Source organism: Crocodylus porosus, unplaced genomic scaffold (genome assembly GCF_001723895.1).
Source record: "Crocodylus porosus isolate Cpor-Errol unplaced genomic scaffold, CroPor_comp1, whole genome shotgun sequence".
Lineage (NCBI taxonomy): Eukaryota > Metazoa > Chordata > Crocodylia > Crocodylidae > Crocodylus > Crocodylus porosus.
In genome coordinates this window covers 57,573,970-57,597,086 of record NW_017728907.1, presented here as the reverse complement: position 1 = coordinate 57,597,086, position 23,117 = coordinate 57,573,970, and the positions used below count along the sequence as shown (strand labels likewise).

General features: G+C 43.6%; 1 protein-coding gene across 5 annotated transcripts in view; it reads right to left on the bottom strand.

Annotated features, from left to right (window-relative positions):
- Positions 1–23,117, bottom strand: part of FGGY (FGGY carbohydrate kinase domain containing) — a 421,503-nt gene that overhangs the window by 396,438 nt on the left and 1,948 nt on the right. For 3 of the 5 annotated variants that reach the window (XM_019531522.1, XM_019531527.1, XM_019531525.1), the window contains exon 1: positions 7,323–7,511. The exons of 1 other annotated variant lie outside the window; for it this stretch is intronic. The gene's annotated coding sequence lies outside the window, so the exon portion shown is untranslated. Of the gene's footprint in view, positions 1–7,322; positions 7,516–23,117 lie in introns of those variants that run through there. One more of the 5 variants, XR_002100291.1, reaches the window with a different exon arrangement.

Sequence of the window (23,117 nt, the reverse complement as noted above, 5' to 3'; positions counted from 1 at the left end):
GCAAAATGATGACAGGATGTGGTCTGAGAGCTCTCTCTTATATTAGGGTTTTTCACTGAGATCAATGGACATGGGTCCTAGTTTAACTGCCTGAGCTTGAGTCCCAGCTATGAAGAGACCCATTGTTTTCCTGTGGCCTGCAGTAGGGTATATATGTTTGCTAGAATTTTGTTCAGGGAAAAAAGCAAGATGTATTTTGATTGTTGAAGCATACCAAAAATGTCTGAGAACTAAGGGAGAATCTTTCTTCCGCACATCCCAGAGTATCTTCCATCAGTTCTCCACTATTTACCACTATTACTATTTAACACGATTATCTTCTCCCCTATTTACTAGCGACATTCATTCCCCTCTCCAGCCCCCTTCCCCCACAATCTGTCTCTCACCCACCGACTCCTCAATTTACATCTTCACTGACTGCCTTTCTTGCATGCATCCCAGCCTCTGGCTTCTTTACTATTCATTCCCTCCAGGAAGAGCACACACCAACTGCAGATGCTTCCTCAGCCTGACGAAGGGTATTTATGCCCAAAAGCTTGCAAAGAAGATTTTTTCCAACTATTTGAGTTGGTCTAATAAAAAGGTATCAGATTTACCCAAAGAACCTTGTCTTCTATCAGTTCTGACGTGTGTGTGTTGGAAGGGACATAAAAAAATACTAATGCACCCAAACTTTACATCAAATTTTAAGTCAGTTTTTCCCTTTGCCTTGAAAAGCTGGGTCATCTCTATTTTGGTGTTTACAAACCACATTTTCTCAGGAAGATCTCTGTGTTTGCCCCTTTATGTAGGGGCTTTGCATAGATGTTCTTTCTCTGGGGGAGCTCATTACAGTATTGATACCTACATGTAGAATTCAGGCATTTATCTTTAAGCTCTGAGGGTTGAAGTTGTTCTGCAGTCCCATTCTTTAGAGAGATTGAATTTTGGCTGAGGTTTTAATCTGGTGATCCTGAAAATACTTTTCAAATAACCCTAGATAAAAAAAAAAAAAAAAAAATTCTGCTAGTGAAATCAGCATCTCAGAGGTTAAAAACCACACTTTCTAAAGAGGAAGTAGGTTTGTTTTGTGCCTTTTTTCTGGAAATTGTTAAAACAATAAAAACAAGGAACAGTACAGCACACTTGGTAAAGGAGCAAATTTCCTGCTTGCAATGGCTCTGATAAATTTCAATCACAGATGACAGGGGAAAGGAAAAAAAAAAAGCCTCTTCCTGGAAAGCCAGACAGGATAGAATTGATTTGAGACATCTTCATCCCCAGAACAGCTGGTATTGGCTAATCATCAAAAACCAGAGCCTCAAACCTACAGGAAACGGAGAAGAGGGAGAAAGTCTGAATCAAACTTTTAGTTTCCAAATGTGTAAAAGAAGAAAAGCACGCACACACACACACACACACACACACGCACACACCCCCCCCCTTCCTGCCGATAGACAGATGCCAAAGGAAGTGCCAGTGCCCTGACTAATAAAAAGAACTTGAAAATCTATAGCCTCTTGTGCCAGGCGCAGCCAGCAGCCAGCACCCGATTAACTGTGGGTGGCTGCCTGACGGGGCTGCTGCCGGATGGACTGGACAGCTCAGCATGAATCACAGGGGCAAAGGATTCCTTCAGTCCTAGTGGAATTGGTACAATATGCGAGGCTTGCCTGACTGGTATTTTTTATATCCCCCTTTCAGAGAGTGGCAGCTTCCTTCCTGCTGTGCTCTGTGGGCAGACAGCAGGCAGATGAGTATTCATTGGGTGCACTGTGCGTATGGGAGGGAGAGAATGAACATCGTGTTACCCAGAAGGGTGATAGACTGAAAACCCCCAGAGACCAAATTGGTCTGGCTGCTCCCACAGCAGCTAGCAGCTGCAAAATCTTCTCCCAGCAGCCCTGCTGGTGGGACTGAGGCACCCCCATCCCATGGTCCCTTCATGATAGGCTGGTACGAAACAAGCATGACATGAAACCACCTTGTAGCCGGGTCAGCATCTCCCTGGAGCATGTGATTTCTGCATCATCCTTGTGGCAAACCCAGATGCAGGGGCTATTTCATGGCAGGGCAGAGCCCAAGACAGAGCGGGACAGGTCCCTAGCTTAGGGTGGAAAGGGGTCTCTGCGTGGAGAGGGGAAATGCTTGCATTAGCTTCAGGATTCATTTGGTCTCCTCAGTATAAATTCATGGCTGCAAGGACAACCATTCAGACACTGGCCTCTCCGGAGTTTCTTCATGTGCCCTGGATCAGCTGCTCTGAACCCGACGGGCAGACTCACCATCTTCTCCAGTTACTTGTGAACGCAAGTCTTTGGCTTCTCCAAATAGAAGAGGACCGGCGTTGGGAGAGCTGAAGCCAAAACAGGCGCTCAGACCTGAACTCGGGGAAACAGCTCTGAACATCATATTGTCCTTGAAGGAGAGTCTTAACAGATCCCTCTTAGCTTGGTGCCTTAGCAAATGGGGGAGGGAACACATACTTGTGCTTCTCACACCCTTTCTAGTCTAAAATGCTTTAGAACAGGGGTATCAAACATACTGCCCGCAGGCTGGATCCAGCCCTCAAGAGATGGGTCATCTGGCCTGCAGGGCTTTTCACCGTGACTACCAGCAGCCAGGCAACTAACCCTGCCACCACTCAAGACCTGGAGCCGCAGGTGCTAGAGCCATAGCATTAGTGAGGCCAACAGCCAGAGGGTAAAAATATAGCATTTTTGGTGCCGCTGGGAACTAAAGCCTGTGGAGTCCCTCCCCACGCCCCTGAAGCTGGCAGGGTTGACACTGCAGCTCAGGCAACTACAGATCTGGGGCTTGAGTGGCAGGCAGCAGCGCTTTAGCTCCTTGGATGCTGATGTAGAGAGTCACTGCAACAAGTCCGGTGGAGCAGATCTGGAGATGGGTGATCTGGCTCCTGAGAGGCCCTGTGGTCTAGATCCAGCCTGCCAGCTCATTTGACAATACTATTTTAGACAGAAGCAGACTGTAGTCAAGGGAAGAACGACTATAATGCAATGCAGCCTGACCCAAAGTGACTGAAATAGTGGGCATCTTTCTACTGACTCCAGATAAGCACTAGATCAGACCCCTGTGCAGCTGGTAGTCTATTCCAAACACCAAGAGCTGTAGCAAAGCATAGGGCTGCCAGGGAAAGGAATGTCCCAGGGATGTGTGAGGTCTTGAGCTCTGCTAGAGGCAAAAACCTAAGACACCGGCAGGCAGAAGCCAGGAAAGCTGAAGCCTAAACTACAGTGAAGAGCCTGAGGGGCATGCCGAGCCTTGAGGCATGACACGGGCTTTGGCATGAGAAGCAAATAGCTGAGGCTGAGAGGGCCAACAGTCTGACCTTGAGAGGGTCCAGAAAGGTGGGCTGAGGCCAGGAGGGCCAGAACCTGCTGCCTAAGAAGAGCAAGAACAAGGGCCCAGAGCAAAAGACAGGGTCCAAGGGGAAGAAAAGGGGCAAAGTCAAGAAGGCTGAAGCCCCCAACAAAGGTTTGGAAGCTTAAGTGGGACAAGCCTTGCATTAGGGATGAGCTGGCCCCACTGCAGTGATAACTGGTAACATCTGAGGCATAGACATGGCTGGACAGATGGAGAAGGCCAGCCCTTAGGGCTGGCAGGGCCTGAAAAATGGGCACTGGGGGCAAAGAGAAAGAGAAGACCCTGTAGACTCACCAACCCCAGGAAAGATCATCTTAGAAATATTATATGGAAAGATTTTTTTTGCAAAATGTCAATATACTCAAAATGTGCGATGTCTCAGTTTTTCCAAGAGAAACTGACAAAACAAATGACTTTTCTGGTCTCCTGAAGTCTTTCTTCCTTTTTGCCATGGAGCTTCTCACATGTATTCTCCTCCTCCTACCCCTCCACTTGCCCCAATTAGCTTTTCCTTTTTTATCCACTCCCTTCCTTTTCTCTTTTGACTTCCTCTGATTCGCTCTCTGCCTACAAACATGTGCCATCTTAAAAGCAAAAACAGCCTTGACCCCATTTGCTTCTTTAGCTATTGCCACATCTCTGCTCCCTTTCACCTGCAAGTTAACCAGATGCTCTGTCTGAAGTCCCTCTCTACAGTTTCCACTAGCTTCCCCACTAAGCCTTTACTCCCATATCTCTTCTTGATTGTTACGTACAACACCACTATGCTGCCTGTCTGGCCATCACCTTGGACTTGGACTCTTTTACAAACCCAAAACGTGGGGAACTAAGTCTTGCAAAAATCTTTCCATGTACCATTTCTAATAGGATGATTCCTACTATCCATCCATTCAGCTTAAATAAACATTATGCTGTTCCACATCTTCTTCCATCTTTATTACTGCAATATCTCTCCTTCTCGCTTTTGAGAAATGCAGTCTTGCTCATATACATTCAAAGACCTGCTGCTAACATCATTTAGCTACTCCAGGATTTTGGCAATGTCATCCTTTTCCTTGTATCCTGTCACTGCCTCCTGCTTCTCTTCTGCATCAAACATAAGCGACTTGTCTTCATTTTCCAGGCCCCTTTGCTACTAAAATGCTGTCTCCCACCTCTGATCCCCAATTTAACAGTCACACGTTGGGCTTGAAGAGGCTCCGCTTACTCAGTGGGAGCATTGTTAGGGGTTTATACTGAGTTATAAAAACGGCCTTTCCAACTTTTAAGGGCAGTATGCAAGCCATACACCACATATAGCATCAGCAACATAAGAGCACAGAAAAATAGGCTGGAAAGGAAGTCAAGACCTCATCTAATTCAACCCCCAGCTCCAGGCAGGATAGTCTCTGCCTAAACCATCCCAACCAATATTTGACTAATCTGCATTTGAAAATTTTCAGTGATGGAAATTCCATAGAGAAAAGATAAAGGACCTTGGCTTGTTATCCAGAGCTAACCCATGACAGCAAAATAAATTATTTTGCTCCCACTTTAAAAATGCTGAAGGGCAAATTCTGCCCTCAAAGACATGAGTATAGAACCGATGGGCAAAACTTAGTCTTGACGGAGAGAGGAGACAGAGGTAAGGAACGCAAAGAGGGCATTTCCACCAGCTAGCATCCCCCCAGACAAATATACTATACAGTATTGGGAAAGGGCCAGGTCCTTACCTGATGTCATTTATACATATAAATAGCTAGCACCTTTAGAAATCAGGCACTGAGCAGAATACTAGTCACCTTGGCATTGTGAGGCTGGCAGGAGAAACAGCCTGTACACCTTTTTCCTTTCACTCCCCAGTGCAACTCCCTCCAACTTAGTCTGTTCTCTGTACTTGCATGCGTCATGGCAACCAAGTCCAGCAGCAGAAGTGGCGTAATACACTGTTTGGGAGGTCTGAAAGAGCAAGCTCCAATTATGGACTCCCACACTCGGTTGCGATCCTCCCCCACTGCTGTCTAATAAATTGTGAATGCTGATAAACTTCCTGGTCTGCTCCATCCAACTCTGATAAACTGTGGCTCCTGAATCAATTGATTGTGGGTCAGCTGTGGGCAGAAGCAAGTACTTGGGGAATTGCTCATTGCTAGCAGAAAGATGGTTTGCAAATGAGCTGGTGCATTCCCAAAGAAACTTGTCTCCAGCAGCTACAAAGTTTTAATTGTTTCATTGTACCACTTCAACAGGTGCTTCTTTTCCAATAGCTGGTTTTGGCTTTGGTGACATGAGATTGTACCGCATCCTTTCAGGGAGGTTACATTTTATTCTTGCTGCCCAGCTCCTTAATATTAGTTGATCCCAGTCCCATGAGCCACTAGACAACAAGAACAAATTGAAAAGATAGATTCTAATTTAACAAACCAAACCAATAAAAATAAAAACTTCCCTCTTTTTGGCCACAGCAGCTTCTGCCTCTGAGAATTCATCATTTCAGACCTCTCTCAATAGATATGCGCTAGACTAGTATAAGCACACTATATAAACAGTCCTTATCCTGCGTCTGTGGTTTTCACAGAATAATACTCATATCCTCAAAAGTATCACTTAACTTTATCTCCACATCCTAAAATGATTCAGCCTTTGAAAAGGAGTTTTAGTCTGAGTTCATCTGATACTTCAAAACTGCAGACAAGAGACTGGAGCAGAGTATTGGCATCTGCAGCAAAACCACAGCATGGTAGCTCCATAAACTACTCCTCTGGCTTCTAAGACCTGGTGCTTTCCGCAGACCACCACTTCAAACCTTGATATTGCTGACTGGCTTAACAATTTGTTCCTGATATCATGTGACAAGTTTCTGAAGCTCAGATGTGTAGTGGTATTCACTGCTAGTATGAAAAGCAAAAAAAAAAAAAAAAAAGAGTCGCACATGAGGTTCTAATTGTCTGAAAAACAGAAACATCTGTTGGAGTCATGAGCAGTTGATTAGCAGAGTTCATTTCCAGGGTAAGGCTTTCAGTGGATCAGCTCAGCTATCTGAGCGTGGTGTATGTCACTGCAGTCACTGGGAGGATCTGAAAGAGTTAAACTGAACAGGCAGGAGAGACATAAACAATTTGTTGGGCTGCTGGCACTAAGAACTTGCTCCAGTGCTGTAGTCTTCAAAAGTTTATTCCCTCCGTATAACTCCATCATGTGAAAGCAATAGCCATTTTCAAAACTTTCTTTCATCCATAGCTAAACATCTGCCAGGCCTTCAGCTATAAAACTGTGTTAGCTCTGAAGCCTCTGACTTGAAGGTAAAAGTTTGCTCCAAAAATAAAAACTCAACATCTAAACTCTTGCTTTGAGAACATAGCTCACTTACAAAGTGTTCAAAGCAAATGACATTGCTCAGAAAGTCAAGAGAACAGACAAAAAAGCTTCTTGTTTTTAAGAACCTCCTTGGATTTTAACCCAAAGCTTTTCCAGCTCACTAAGCCAACACAAAGATTAGCACCTTGGAGTCTTTTGTAAAAAGCAGTGGCTATTCAGAAAAAAAGCTAATTTGCACATGTCTGGCATGCTTATTTAATACAAGGTTTATTAGAGATCATAACCTTAACTAGCTTTGATTACTACTGACAGTCAGACCAACACTGGTCTCCCCTTGTTTCCTCATCCTCCCTTGTCTGAATGTTCACATCCATCAATTGTCTCAAGTTTTTAGGTTAAGAGGCCATCTTTCAGGGCTATCTTTTGATAGGAACTGAAGCCACAATTGGGGCACAAATGCAATACTGGAACCTTTAGCAGAAAATGCTGTTATTCTGCTTTTCCTATATGATTTTACTAGCTAGAGAGTTTGCAATTAATATAAACATTACAAAGCTTTTTGTAGGCATTTCCATGCTTAGGCAGACAGTTTAGTCAGCTATGGACTACACTGCTAACCAGATTTTATCCTTTAAATATATAGGGATCAAAAGTATGTGTACCTTATGATAGCAGATGTTCACGAAGGGCTAGCACGTTACGTCTTAGGTGCACAGGAAATCAGCACTTGATGAGGGATGCTTGCCATGTCCTCATTATCCACTCTGATTAGATTCGGCTGACACTCTCATATGTGGAAAGGCTTCACATGCAAGTAAGTGCTACCAAATCACTCGCATCTTCCCCCAGAGAATAAACACTAGCTCACTCTAGGACTTGGAAATAAAGCATTCCTCTTTCACCCCACAGAAGTCCCTCCTGTTCTCCCAAATTCCACATGTGACTCCCTCTTTTGCATATCCCCCCTGGTTAAAGTTGTGCTTGCTCAGCTGCTTTTACTAGCTGGTACAAACAAGTAGAGCAAATCATCCACACCAACACTGGCCTCCTGCTGTTGCTCCATGTGGAAGCGGTTGGGAGCCGTCTCTGGAAGAAAAGTGCTGATAGTGAAAAATTAGATTTTCCCTGCTATCGGAGATCTCATCACTCTCCCAATGTTTGGACACTCACCACGCTGTCCTCTTGGGTCTCAATTTACTAGGTCTACTTTGCAGATTTGTCTTTCACAGCCCCCTCCAGAGAGCTGGGATATACAGTACGACTTGGATCCCAGACCTTGTGCTGAGCCTTCAAGGTCCCTGAACCTAAAATCTAATTTCTCCTATAACTGCACCTGCAGACATCCTCCTCAACCCTTCAGGGACATGAGTGGCACATGCATTTCTAAAGCATATCCAAAACCTATGATAGATTTTTACTGAAGAGTACAAGAAAAGCAGAAATCTAGACCAGAATAAACAGTTCAAACATCATTTTAAAAAGAATCACTTCCCATTCTACCTTTCTAATTTTTGTCATCATGCAGTCAATTTGCAGCTGAAGTTGGGTGTTGGCATGAGATAGTCATGGGCTAGGCACAGAAGTTACATGCAAACTGGTTTAAGTAATCAGAAACTGGTTTAAACCTATAACAGAACAGAAGTTCTGTGCACATAAACCACTTTCAAAATAGCTGAAGCTGGTTTAAGATGTACCTGGTTAAATGTAGAATCAGACTCAACTGATTTGGGTCAAAGTTTATGAAACTTCTGTCCCAAACCACAGAACTTAAACCTTCCTATCTCACCTTCACGCCAGCTACCTCGATTATAGGTTGTAGTCTGGGGAGATTAGCAGCCCCTATGACTGACAATCTCCCACCAGGTAGAGTCACCTGTCCCCAATATAGCCACTGGCCCAGCTACACCTACCAGATTAAAAAAGTTCAACATATCAAACAAGGCTTGGAACAAATGCACTTCCCACATATCAGAGACAAAACATGAAGCAGCTTTCTGAGAGATACCATCTTATTTTCAGTGTACTCTGGGGGCAAGGCTTAGGATAACCTGCTGTTCTCAGTTCATGGCTTGGGATAAAGACAGGCCAACTGTCTTCATTTGCTCATCAGAGTGACTACAAATGACTGTGAATACTGTCAAAGATGTTTTATAAAAGGTGATGATAATTATAAAGTATTCGCCTCATAAACTATATCAGTGTCTTCAAGACCAGCCATCCTGTTTCAATCTTTGGCCATATTTCCAAACCTTTTACGTACAAACAGAACTGAAAATAGACAGCACATTTCATATTCACTGTGAAAACAGAGGCCTCTCCTTGCAAATGAACTCTTAGCCCAAAGACTTTCAAAAGTTACTGATCAGTTTTAGGTGCCTCACTTTTTAGTGGCAGCCTAGATTTTTTTAAGTAGGTGCTCTACACTTCATCTGGATCCTGAAGGGTGATGAGCTCTTTGCTCCACATCTACCACTACATGGTAATGCAAAAGGGGCAAGCATGGCTGGGAACCAGCCTGTAAAGAGGGAGATGACACCTGGTTAAGCTTTACCTTCAAGGGCCTAATTGTGTAATTAAGTGCTTAGCTAGAGCAAGGACAAAGCACTCTGGTTTTGGATCAAGCCCTTTGTACAAATCAGACCCTTTAAGTGTAGTTGAACCTGGATAACTCAAAAGTGAGGTGCTAATCATCACTAGTCTCTTTTGCAAATCTTGGCCTTAATTATTCTTCCTTTCTCCTAAGATGCTTTGGAAAGTAGCTGTCTTCAGGGCTAGACAGCATATTTCAGGCATTCAAACAAAAAAAAAAAGAGGGGCTGTCACCCCTGTGTGCACCCCTGTGTGCAGAAACATCAGTGTAGATTGTCTGTGGCTTAAAAAACTGCATCAACTAATATTTCCCTCTTCTGAATTGGATCCTGGAGCACATTATTCAAAAGGTCAAGAACTGCAGCTCAACCTTGCCATGTCCTGCAAACAGCAGGGAATGCTCCGTGCTGCAGCTTCTCCCTCTCAAACAGCAGGCCCTCCTCCATACCCCAGTAGAGAAAGTTTTGACACACCACTTTGGGCAGCTCAGTTCCACTGGTCTCCAATTGGCATTACATTCCTTGACATCATTTTTATTTAAGATGGATTATTTATTAACTTAAATGAAAAAAAAAACAATAAACAAACAAATCCTTTATACTTGGAGCTAACAGACAAATGGAATAAATATCCCAAGGCAGATGAGCACAGAGGGAGTAAGAATATGTCTCTAATAAAAATAAATCAATCTGTCCTTTAAAGTCTGTGAACCACATGTCAGTCCTGGCTGGGTGTGAATGAGTGAAGTCAATATTTGGTGACCAAGATTTCTTAAAGGTTTGGAGTTGTTATTAAAATGCAATCATATCTTGTAGTCACATGAGCTCTTTTTGGGTTAGGAGGCATGTACCTGCACATGCTTTTCAAGCTAAAGTACCTGATACTGGAAGCTATCCCCCATGGGCATGGGTGATACTTGACCTAGGTAGAGTCCTTCAGGGATCCATGCCAATTTACAAATGTATATTCAAACTACATATTCTTCCACAGCCTGCCTGGTTTTCCAAATCTAAAAAGGGTCTGTGTTTAATTAAACTTCCCTGCCTCCTAATGGTAATAATCAGGCCCGAGTTAAAAGCTCTGCAATTCTCAGCTCGAAGGTGCTAGAAGAGAGTAAAATACCTCTCAACTGGAACTACTTGCAGGGTTCAGGCACTATACTTTTTGTTAGGCTCTTTATTATTCATCAACCGCTTAATCATGAGAGTAAAGGATAACCACAGTCGTAGTTGTGAATTAACTGGCTTTAGAAAGTGACAGTAAAATCCAGAAATACTGCTTTCCTTGTGAGTAAATGCCTGATTTCAAAGAGCTGTATACTCTGCAGTTTTGCAGCTGGAGGCAAGGGTGTGGAAGAACTGCCTTTTTAGGCATCAGGATCAACAACACAGTGCAACTACTACTGGCAAGAAAAGCTGACTGTGGGCAATGGAAGTGCCTCTGCATCCTTATAAGGAGAAAGACAGGTATTTCCCCAAGCCCATATTTGGTGGTGTGTTAAGGCAGACTACAAGGTAAATTCCTGCCGACTGAAAGAATGCAGGCAGGGTCATATTCCTGCATTTCCCAAGAGGAGCATGTTTTATAAGCACAAGTTCAGAAGTATTTTGCCCTCCTCTAGCACCTTTACTCTGAGAATTGCAGAGCTTTCAAACTGGGCCTAATATCACCATTAGGTGGCCGGGAAGTTTAATTAAGCACAGGTCATTATCATATTTGGAAAATGCAGGCGGGCTGTGGCAGCACAGGTAGTTTTAACATAACCTTTTAAGGCAATCAAGCCAAAATGTTCAGGCAGGTACCTTAATTGACCTTGAGCCAAATTTCCAAAGGCCATAAGAAACCACAGCCCCCTTAACTTTACCAAGATTTGAAGCATAAACAGCAGGGCAGAAAAGCATGCCACTTACACACCCAGGATGAAGGACCGACAGGATGCAATATTTGTTCATCCCAATTGTTCACAAATTAGAGCTAGTTGAGGTAAAAAGTATAGTATTTTGTGGAAAATGTTGGTTTGTTCAGATTCATCAATGACGCATCTCGGAGCTAATGTTAATCTTTTCATAGTTGGTAGGATTGGAAGGGACCTGAGCAGATAATCTAATCTGACCCCCTGCCAACAGTCTACGTTACAACATTTCAAAATATATTACTTCCTTTTTACGGGGGTAAGGAGCAGAACAGTTGCTGTAGGATTGACCCTGATTGTTTTAACATCAGTGGGAGCTTGCCATTAACTTTGATGGTGCTTTGATTTCGTGCTCCTACATTTTCCCCAGGAAAAAAGCATGGTTGACAGTAAGCATGGTAGATACAAATTAGGTAGATATGAATTAAAAAAATAGTGATTCCCAAACTTTTATTTTCAAACCAAAGATGTCAACTCAAGTGAAAAGTGAGCATTGAAGAGTTTTGTTTTGGTCCACAAGCTTTTTTTGCATGGAAATATTTTTGGAGCAGTTTTATTTATTTATATACATATATATATATATGTAGCATTAAAAGGACCTACTATTTATTCATCCAGAAAAACCTCTGGCTTCCCAGCTTTGAAAACAGGATGGCTATATTCAAGCTCAAATAGCTACAGCACATTTTGAAGACATACTTTCCATCTTCTAATGCTAATACTTACTTTCTTCTTGCTCTAAGCTGCACTATAACGCTGTTAAACAGAATGGGGAAAATTCAACTCTGAGATGTGTAGGACTCCACTGGTTTGGAGTCTACTGCATCAGTCCATGCATCAGTCCAAAGATGACAAGTGCCTGCTTCACATCATAAGCTACCACCACCATTAGCGCCCTTCAGGGGGAATTTGAGGAGGGGAGATGAAGAATAGTCTAGTCTTTGCACATTGGGTCTGAGGCACGGTGGCATAGAAGCATAATAGAAGTGCTGCCTGGCTGCTCTGTGTATAAACACAAGGTGTCAGTCTTCAGGGCTTCTGCTGTGACCCCCCTTAGTAGGAGGAACACACACGCAAACATGGAAAATGACTGGAAAAAAGTGGGTCAGAAGTTTATTCCAAATACCCAATAGCCTTGTTGTGCAGGAGCCAAGGTATCTGCTCAGGCATTGTAAAAACTGCTGACCAAGCTGGGATGATGCTTTTGCAGACCTAAAGCAGCAGTGGGACAAGACTGTTTTCATAAAGGGAATAAGATGTTTGGTACTGGGTTTCATATTGTACATCTCCCCTTTAAAATACTCACCTGTCCAAAGCACTTCTGCTGCCAGGGATAGAGAAAAGCAAGCAAACTATTTCCCTACTGGGAAATGGCTGGCCTGGGCTGGGCTGCTCAGGTATACGAGGCATCAACCAACACCTGGAATACATTTTGCTCATTAGGCACGATTAGACCAATTCTTTGGGGGCTCTTTTTTTAAAAAGGTGTACCACATGTATTTGTTTATGCAGCTGTAGCAAGTGATGAAATCCATTTATGAGCTGAAGTCACAAAAATTCTAAGCAGGTCTTTGTTTAATCTCAGTAAGTCCTGACATTTCCCTAATAGTATAGTAATGACTATATTTGGACCAACATTCTCAAGTCTGCGCACCTGGCTTTCAGCAGTGCTATGCATTTGCAGTTCCCATCAACTTCCATGGAAGTTGTAAGCATGCTCCCCAAATAACTCAGATTTAGGACTGTAAATGTGGACATAGGATTTTGTGTTTTTTTATTTCAAACAAAAAATAACTCTAAGAGCTATTCTGACAAAGGTTTGGCCAGCCTTGCTCATGGTAAACAGTAACGTGCTCTTTGAGAAGTAGTCTCCATGAAATCAGTGGGATTGTTAGTGAAATGACATACTGCTCTGCCCAGTAAGTGTACAAGAATGGGGGGCTTTACTATCAGAAGCTTTTTGTATAGACCAGGGGTGTCAAAGATATGGCCTGCAGGCCAAATGTGGCCTGTAGAGCTCCTAGAAGGGCCAGGAATTTGTGGGTTAGGTGAGCAGGGTCAGGACCTACTGGTGAAATCTTGTATATGGAACTGCATTGGGGATGCATTTTAGCAGCGATGGGGCAAGGAACAGCTGCACTAGTCCCACTGCTCTCTGATGCTGCTTGTCCCACTACTGAAGGTGGCCTCCAAGGAGCCCCATAATCCAGAACCAGCCCAGGGAGGGTCAAACAGGTTTCTAGCACAGACCACTCTCTATACAGTATTGTCATTCACAAGAATAAAATGATTAAGGGAAGTGGCAAGACTGAACTGCCTGTACCACTTTGCCACTGGATGGGACAGTGGAGTAAACAGGAAGAAGTGATTAAATAAGAATCACTGCCATGATAGTTGTTTTTATGTATATAGATATGATGACCTTAACACTAGGCATATTACATCTTACAAAGAGTTGGATTAACTGTGGTAGTTTGAAGTCAGTCTACGTTACAAACAGAGAAAAAAAAGGCTATCCAGACATAGCAACATTTTCAGACTTTAAAAATTAAAACCTCTTGCTATCTACCTCTCAATCCTCCCTTTGGCCTTTATCATTTCATCTATCACTCAACCTCCAAAGTCCCAGGAAGAGTCTGGGGAGACAGGTGATGTGCATGCACAGGGCATTTATCGGCCACATTATTGGCCGCATCAGGAAAGCAAAGCTGATTTCTGATATAGTCAATTTTATATTGGTGCCAATCCAATACTGACCTGATGTATCAGTGCACCTCAAACTGGAAAAATGGTCTAAAATAAATAGGATTAAATTTTTAAAAGATGAGTACACTATGTTATACTTTGGAAGGAATAATCAAATGCATAAGTACAAAATGAAGAATGATTGGCTAGATGGTTATACAGCAGAAAAGGGTATGAGATTTACAGTGGATCACAAGCTAGATGAGTCCAGACTATAATATGCTAATAACATAACACAGTGCATTAAAAGAAGCATCATAGTCAAATCAAGGGAATAGGCTTGCAGTCAGTTCAGCACTGGTGAGGCCTTAGAGTACCGTATCCCATTTTGGGCCCAGTTTAAGAAAGGACAAGTTGGAGAGAGTCCAGAGGAGAGCAATAAAAATAGTAAGAGGTCTAGAAGACATGACATATGAGGAAAAGCTAGAAAAAGTAGGAATACTCAGGTGTACAGAAAAGAAGTATGTAGGGAGGTTTGATAACAGTCTTCAGACAAAAAAGAGGGTAGTGAAGATTTGTTCTCCATCGTCCACTTGGCATAGGACAAGAAGTAATGGGATTAAACTGCAACTAAGGACATCTAGGTTAGATAGTAAAAAGAACTTTCTAACCCTGAGGATGGTCAGGGACTGGAACAGGTTATGGAGAGATGTAGAATCATAATCTTCGTCTGTTTTTAAGTACAGGTTAGACCAACAGTTTTCTGGATGGTTTGGACACAAATAAGCCTGTCTTGAACAGGGGGTTGGCCTTGAGAAATCATCTAAGCCCTTTCCAGCCCTTTTTATATGCTTCATTGTAAGAATGCTTTGCCACCAGCTTCCTTCCGTTTATGCCAAAATAGGTCCATTAGCTCAAGTATTTCACCACTATCGTGGTACTAATATCTATAATCCAAACCAAAGACAGTATGCATGATATGTGTAATCTAACTGTAATATCTAATTGGCCAAACTGGGCTATATTCCTGTATCTCCCACCATTATGGTCTTATTACTGTTCATAGAAGAAAAGAATGTGCCCCGTCAAAATTCCTCTGTGTTGAAAATTATACCTAAATGATTCCCTGGAAAGCAAAGAAGTTGAAAAGGGAACAGTAATAAAGGCTGTGCATATAGTTCATAGATTCATCGATTGTCAGGGGTTGGAAGGGACCTTGTAGATCATCAGGTCCAGTCCATCTGCACTAGGCAGGAAAAGACAAGTGTAGTCAAGTGATCCCAGTGAGGTGACTGTCCAGTCTCCTTTTGAAGATTTCCAGGGTAGGTGACTGGACCACCACTGGAGGGAGTTTATTCCGCAGTCTGGACACCCTGACTGTGGAGGAGCTTTTCCCAGAATTGAGACTGAAGCGGCCTTTCAGGAGTTTGTATCCATTGGTCCTGGTCTTCCCCGGGGTGCCCTGGTGAACAGCTGTTCACAGAGTTCTTGATGTACTCCACTGATGTAGCGCTACGCTGCTACCAAGTCCCCTCTCAGCCTTTTCTTCTGTAGGTTAGAGAGTCCTAGGTCCCTCGGCCTTTTCTCAGATGGCTTGTCTTACAAGTCCCTGATCATATGGATGGCTCTTCTCTGGACCCCCTCAAGTTTTTCCACATCCTTGTTGAAGTGCGGCACCAGAACTGGATGCAGTACTCCAGCTGCAGTCTCAACAGTGAGTATCACTTCCTTAGTTTTGCATGAGATGCAATGGCTAATGCATGCCAGTGTGTCGTTTGCCCTGCTGGCCACAGCATCGCACTGCCGGCTCATGTTCCTGCGATGGCTGATCACTACCACAGGTCCCTTTCAGTCACAGTGCAAGTCAAATCGTCACCACCGAGCCTGTAGGTATGTTGGGGATTGTTTGCCCCCAGATGCAGCACCTTCCACTTCTGAGTGTTGAACTTCATCTGGTTCCAGTGTGCCCAGCTCTCCAGCCTGTCCAGGTCTGCCTGTATCTGCACCCTATCTTCTGGCATGACCATGCTCCCCTGTAACTTGGTGTCATCCGCAAACTTGGCCAGCGAGCTTTTCACCTCCACATCCAAATCATTGATAAAAATATTGAAAAGCACCGGTCAAAGCACAGACCCTGAGGGACACCACTGGCCACTTCTCACTAGGATGACACAGATCTGTTCATGAGAACTCTCTGGGTCGTACCATGCAGCCAGTTTTGCACCCACTGAACTGTTGAGCAGGTAAGCCCGCAATCTTCCAATTTTTCCACAAGGATATAATGGGATACTAGATCAAAAGCCTTTCGGAAGTCTAGGTATATAAAGTTGACCTTCTCTCCTGTGTTTAGGTGGTGAGAGACCTGTTCAAAGAAGGAGATGCAATTGGTAAGACAAGACCTACCCATGATGAAGCCATGCTGGCTGTCATTCAGAATCTTACCCTCAACGAGTGTATCGCACATAGATTCTTTAATGAGTTTTTCTAGGATTTTCCCTGGGATGGAGGTTAGGCTGACTGCCCTATAGTTGCGCAGGTCCTCCCTCTTCCCCTTCTTGAAGATGGGCACAAGGTTGGCTCTCTTCCAATCCTCAGGGATCTCCCCTGTGCACCACAAATTCTGAAAGAGTTTTGCCAGGGGTCCCACGATGACCTCAGCCAGCTCCATCAGCACTCTTGGGTGAAGTCCATCTGCTCCTGCTGACTTATAAATGTCTGGCTTTTGTAGTTGGTTTTGCACCAGCTCAGCATCCACAGTAGGAAGGCAATCATTCCAACCATGCTCCCTGTGATCCTTATCTCGCTTGTCTTTCCCCTTGGTCTGGTGAAATACTGAAGCAAAGTGTGCATTCAGGAGTTCGGTTTTTTCCTGAGTGCCCATTATGAGCTGTCCCGAGGTGTTAAGCAGGGGCCCCACACTTCCATTTGTTTTCCTTCTGCTTCCTACATACCTAAAGAAGGACTTCTTATTGTCCTTGACTCCCTTGGATAACTTAAACTCAGTAGGGCTGTGACAAATTTCACCGGCTTTTTCCTTTCGACACTGTTTCAACTTGTTTTGAGCTCAAAACAATGAAATCAAAATGAAACAAAGAGCTTCGAAACAGCCTTGAAACGAGACAAGGGCAATCGAAATGTTTCAGAAGTTTCAAAACATTTCGAGTTTCGAAGTTGAAGCTGGGCTTGCCTATAGGGAAGCAGAATGTAAAAAGAGGGAAGGGTAAGAGGGGGGAAGGACACAGTGAAGGCACGTCTTAACACACACTCAAGAAGAAGGTCCTGCAGGAGAGGAAAGAAAGGCTCTGTCACAGTTTGGCGACCTGAGATGCTGCTGGTGCTACTGTGTTCCTGCTCACTAAGTTATTTTACCTGTTGTCATTTAAAGTGGTGTACCAGGATGAGGCTGTAGGGGAGGAGGAGACCTCATTGGGGCACACTACCGTGTTATGTAGCGGCCCCAGTGCCAGTGAGGGCACACCTTAACACACACACACAAAGTCACACATGAGTTTTGCTTGTTTGTAGCTTGAGGTGCAGTTTCCCAGAAACCCCTGCACCTATCCTGTGGAAAGCTGGCAGGCTTCAAGGCCTCAGCAGGGGCTACCATGCTTGCAGTTTTCACCTTGCTGTGCCTTAACATACACACATAACATGAGTTTTGCTTGTCAGCAGCTTGAGGCAGTTTCCCAGGAACCCCTGCACCTATTTCCTTGAAACCATGCAGGCTCCATGGCCTCAGAAGGGGCTACCATCCCTGCTCTTTTCATCCAAATCTGCCAAAAAATGACAAAGTTATGGGCAGTTTCATGTTTCCCCATTATAGCCTATGGGCGAAACATCGAAACAGCAACAGTTTCAACAAAACAAGACGGAACAGTGGTTTTGAAATGAAACAAAACTCAAAATGAAACACTGTCCTATCAAAATGACAAAATAGAAATCGAAACAAAATGGTGCCGCTTCCCACAGCCCTAAAACTCAGTCGCCTTACCTTTCCTAATCATTTCCCTACAAGTGCAGACTATTGTTGGATAGTCCTGCTTGAGGACTGTCCCTAGCTTCCACTGTGTATATGCCTCTTTTTTCTTTTTCAAAATGAGAAAGGGAAACATGGAGGTCAAAAAACAAACCCACAAACTAAAGGCCAACCTGTCATCATGTTCCTGTTCTCTCATTTTCATATATATTTATTAGATATAAAGTTTGTCTCTCATTTTTTACATTTTACAGAATTTTACATTTTACATTCCAAATTAGTGTTATGCCTATATACAAGGATATCTAACAGGACAATATGATGGTTTTATCATTTTGTATTTCCTTAGGATGCTGCAGTATTCACAAACGAGTTTATGTAGGTCATACCAAATAAGTGTTATAATATAGCAGAACTTCTAAAAATGATCCAATGCTCATCTTATATAAAACCACATCACAATTCTCAAGTCCAATGGAATGTGAGCTACCAGCACTATAAATAAATGTTCCTATCATACCAGATCTCCAGTAGGATAATTTACCCACACATAGCCCAAAAGTTATTGCACTTAAAACTTATCATTAGTTCAAGAATGAATAATGTGTCTGGGACCAAAACAATACAAGGGGAGAATTCTACATACGGAGGGGTGAAAGGGGGTTTGTACGCTTATTTTTTTTTAAAATGCTGTTTGAAAGCTTCTCAAGAGTTTGAAATGCTAGGAGCAATCTTGTGGAAACAGATTAAAAGGCAGAGAGGAGGCAAGGTCATCAAAAGTGCATAGAAAGTTCAATTTATCAGATGGATATCACTGCCATGTAAGTGGTACAGTTATGTGTCTTATCTCCATGGTCCTGCAACGAAAATAAACCATACAAAAGTCTCAGAGTTTAACTCTGTCGTCTTAAGTGCATACCCCATTGAGGTAGTGACCTAGAACACACCCCACGTTTTTAACTTCATGTAAGACGATATAAAAACAAATAAGCCATGCTTTCTTTTGGGGATTCACCCTGAGACCCTCTGATGCCTTGTTCATATTCTTTTCTTATCATCACATTCAGGATTTCCTTGAGATGTCATGATTACCTAACATTTACGTAATCCCTTCTATCCAGGTGGATTCCCAAGATCTACAGCATCGAAACTTATCAATATTGCACAAGACAGAACATATTATCCAAATTAAAACAAAAGCAAAATTCAGTAGAGTACATTCCACTTAAATTGGAATTTTGGCCAGGATACAAGTGTTCATATTCCCCGCCTGGTGAAAAGAAATTCTGATGTAGATATGGAAAATGAAAGCATTCCTTCTGTAGATATTCCCTGAAAATCTAGTTATTAATATAGGTTTTTTGGATGGCTTGGAAAATTTGCCTTCACCAACACCATCCATGTGTATAAGGTGAAATCTTGCCCTTTATAGGGTAATTTCAAAAGGGCCCAACATTTTACTCCCTAATTCCCAGGCACCATGGCATATAATTAAATCTATATATTTTACCTGGGTAATTTATTCTCAAATTTTCATTATTCAAATTTAGGAACAGTTATTTCTAATTACATTTTATTCTTATTCTGCCATGGCCTTTATTCACATTCTTGTATACACAGCAACTCCTTAAAGAGATTACCACAATTTTCTTAATTTTCTGAGAAATAGGAAATTCCCTTGCTAAGGGAATAGGAGCCCTTTGCTCAGAAATAGGAAATTCATTAGCACACTACAATGCTGGGTTTTTCAGACTCACTGGGTGCATTTACACATACACATTTACTGCACAATAACTGAAATTACTGCCCAGTATGAATGCGCATCTACACTAGCATGCCCGTACTGCACAGTAACTAAGGTGACTTACGTTGACTTGAGTGTAAATTTGATACCTGCATTATGCCGGTATCAAATTTATGCCCGATTAGTTACTACACAGTAATGCACATGTAGACGCCTTGCAGTGCAGTAACAGTGTGTGTGTGCGTGTGCATGTGTGGACTGACAGGACAAACTTTAGTCCCAAGTCAGTCCACGCACAGCATTAATGTGCTTTAATGCCTGCATGTGTAGATGCTGGCCTATTTCCACTTACTGCATGGTAATTTACTGAGCAGTAAATTTAAGGCAGCATAAATGCACGTGTAGACATGCCCACTGTCAATAAAAAGCCTAAAATTTAAATTCAAACTATAGCTAAAGCAGTAAAGCTGGAACACTAATAAAATACTGACGTGGAATAAACAGCTGTCCTATACTTGCGCAGCTGTTTAGTATCAAGAGATTCTGTGGTTAACATACAGCGATCAATTAAGCTTTAAAGAGGCTGTTGTTATTCATTTCTATTGTTCTCAGCTGCAGACTGTGGAGACCTGGTGAATGTAGGAAGTAGGAACTCCGAAAAGAATTAAAAACACTGTCTTTGCCTTGGAAGACGCCCTGCTAAGAAAGTGCTTATTGAACCCGCCAGCGTGGACATAAACAACTCCAGAGGAAGCACATACAGCGATACACCCAGTACAGGGAGGGACACAACAGAAAAAGTCAAAGCTATTCAAGATAAACACAAATTAAATGCATTGTTTTGTAATCTGCATGATCCTAACATAAATTAAAGCAGCTCAGGCTGAGAAAAATAAAAGTTACACTATTATAACTTGTCTGTGATTTTATGTCACCTTCAATGGGAACACCACTCTCCAAAAAGGAAAAAGAGGATACTGGAAGTAACGGAAAGGCACTGCCATTTCCCTTTAAGGAGGCTTAGTCCCTCCCTAACTATCCTAAAATTTCAACAAGTGGCACTGTGGGCACATGTTACCAGAGGCTTATTTCCAGTTTAAAAGCTGGATTCCTGCTCACTTCAGAGACCACTGCCTGCTGTACCAGTGCATTTATTGCTGTCACGGTGTCCTCTGATTCCGAGGCAGAGAAAAAACAGCAACCAGTCAGAACTGCACTACAGATACAAATATCGATGTCACACTTCTATAAAGTTGGATGGGCTTTTTCTCCTTGCCGTCCTAAAACTTTAACCCCTTGATGACTGTTGACCTGCACACTTCCCTTTGGCAGCTCAGTGGGCTGTCTGGAGAGTATCAGCGTTCAAAGGGAAACTGGGATTGTTTGTTCAAAATTTCTTGAAATGAGAGAACAGCATCCATTATCGTTTCCCAGAGATGGGTATTGTTTTATCACCACCCATACCAAATGCAGGCGCGGAGCTGTGTTTACAGTACGTGCAGTGGCTCAGATAGGCTGAGCTGTTGCAATCCTGTTGCAATCCTGCACAGCAGCACAGAAAGTTAATGCTAGCACGCTGCTCCCACGCCTGCCCCTTTCCAGGCTTTACATTAACTCAGTGGCACCCTATCAGGGCAAGGTGAAATACTGCAGCTTTATTTACCCAACAGAAAGACTTGAGAAGGGCCTTTGACTGAAATGCTGACAGATTTGCTGCCGACTGTAGCAAAGGTGTGTAAAAAGCCATGTAAAAAATGAAACGGTGAGATGCACTTGTGGGATTTCCAGCACCAGACTGATTATGCTCTTGGAGCCAAAACCTCTGCGGAGGTAGATCAGACTAGCTTCGCTGACTTCAGGACAGCTGCAGTACCATTCGCTAAGCCAAGGATCTGCCCTCTGGTTTGTTAAAACAGAATTTTTATCATTATCGTTTAATGTTTCTCAAATCGGGGTATACAGCAAACTTTTAGACCAGTGGTACTCAAATTTTTTTTATACCAGGACCTATCTGTAAACATCTGTAAACCCAGTAAATAGTTTAAGCAGAAAATAGCCCCCTGCCCCTGCCGGACCCACTCACTCCCAAACACCAGCCCTGATGGTGCCTCTCACTCCCAACCCACTGCTCCCCACCCCCAGGTCTCAGCCCCCCAGTGTGTGGGACAAGGGGTGGTGTGTGAGGAAGGGAGGTATGTTTGGAGTTTGGGGGGGACACATGCCCCTCAAGATTTGTGCACCCACAGCAGGCCTGGGGCTGCAGCCTGGCTGGACCGGCATAGGCAGAAGCCACCTCTGAGGCCCAGTGGGCAGGACCCAGTGTGGGAGGGCGGACCGGGGCAGGGAGACTTGTTGCCCACCACCACACCCCACCTCCCCTTCAGGATAGAGCCACAGCCTGAGAGGAAGCAGCAGTGGTGGCTGGCACATGGCGGGTAGCTGGAGGAGCTGCTCTCTACACTTCCTGGCTGCCACATGCATGTGGAAGCCCATGGTTTCCCATGTTTTTCTTCTTTAAAAGAGAATCCATTTTTAAAATTTGTTGATCCATTCTTTAAAGTTTGCTCGCAACCCTTTCATATATTTTTGCCACCCACTTCTGTGTTGCAACCTATGGGTTGAGAAACGCTGTTCTAGATAGCATGAGAGAGAGAGAGGAATGGGAAAGCAGGTGGGAGCAGAGAAATACGAATAGAGGAAAAGGGAGAAAAAGAAAAAACCTGAATTACCTCACAACGTTTCTTAAGCTATTGGAGAAGGTACGGTGAAGGTGAAGCCATGTAGAGCACAGGGTACCAACCTTTTTGCCACTGCAGGCTGCTGCTTGCAACCCAGCCCTTGTCACGGGAAAACCCCTGTGCTCCTACAGAAATCAGCAGAAGCTACAAAGGGAAAAAGGCAGGCGCTAGGACACTGGGGACACCTCCTCTGCTGCTTCGGCTGGAGCATACTGCTGATTCCCTGAGCTGCCGCCAGGTTGGATCCAGTCACTTCATGGGCTGGATCCAACCTGCGGGGCACAGGTTGCCAAACCCCGACCTAGAAAGTTACCTTTTTTTTTAATTGCCCATAAAAAAGAAAGCAGAGGAGATGCACAGCAGCACAGCAAAATGAAAAAGGCACATAGAATAAAAAAAAAGGCAGAAGAAAAAAGCATCAAATAGCAGGGTCCATTGTAAAAACTGAAGGAAATATGCAGCTCTGAAAATCCTGCAGTCCAAAAGGAGTTGCTGTGTTTCACAAGGCGGCTTGCTCCTAAGGCGCAGGACTAGGCATCAAGGTTCTTGAATTGTTTTCCCAGCTGCCAAGAGACTGTCTGTGAGGCCTCAGTCAGGATCTAACTTCTCTGTGCCTCAGTGTCTCCCTCTGTGACACTAAGATGATATCCACAGATGCATCTCAAGCAGGCCCAAGGAGGTGATCCTCCCCCTCTATGCGGCACTGGTCAGGCCGCAGTTGGAGTACTGCGTCCAGGTCTGGGTGCCGCACTTCAGGATGGATGTGGACAACATGGAGAGGGTCCAGAGGAGGCCACTCGCATGATCCGGGGG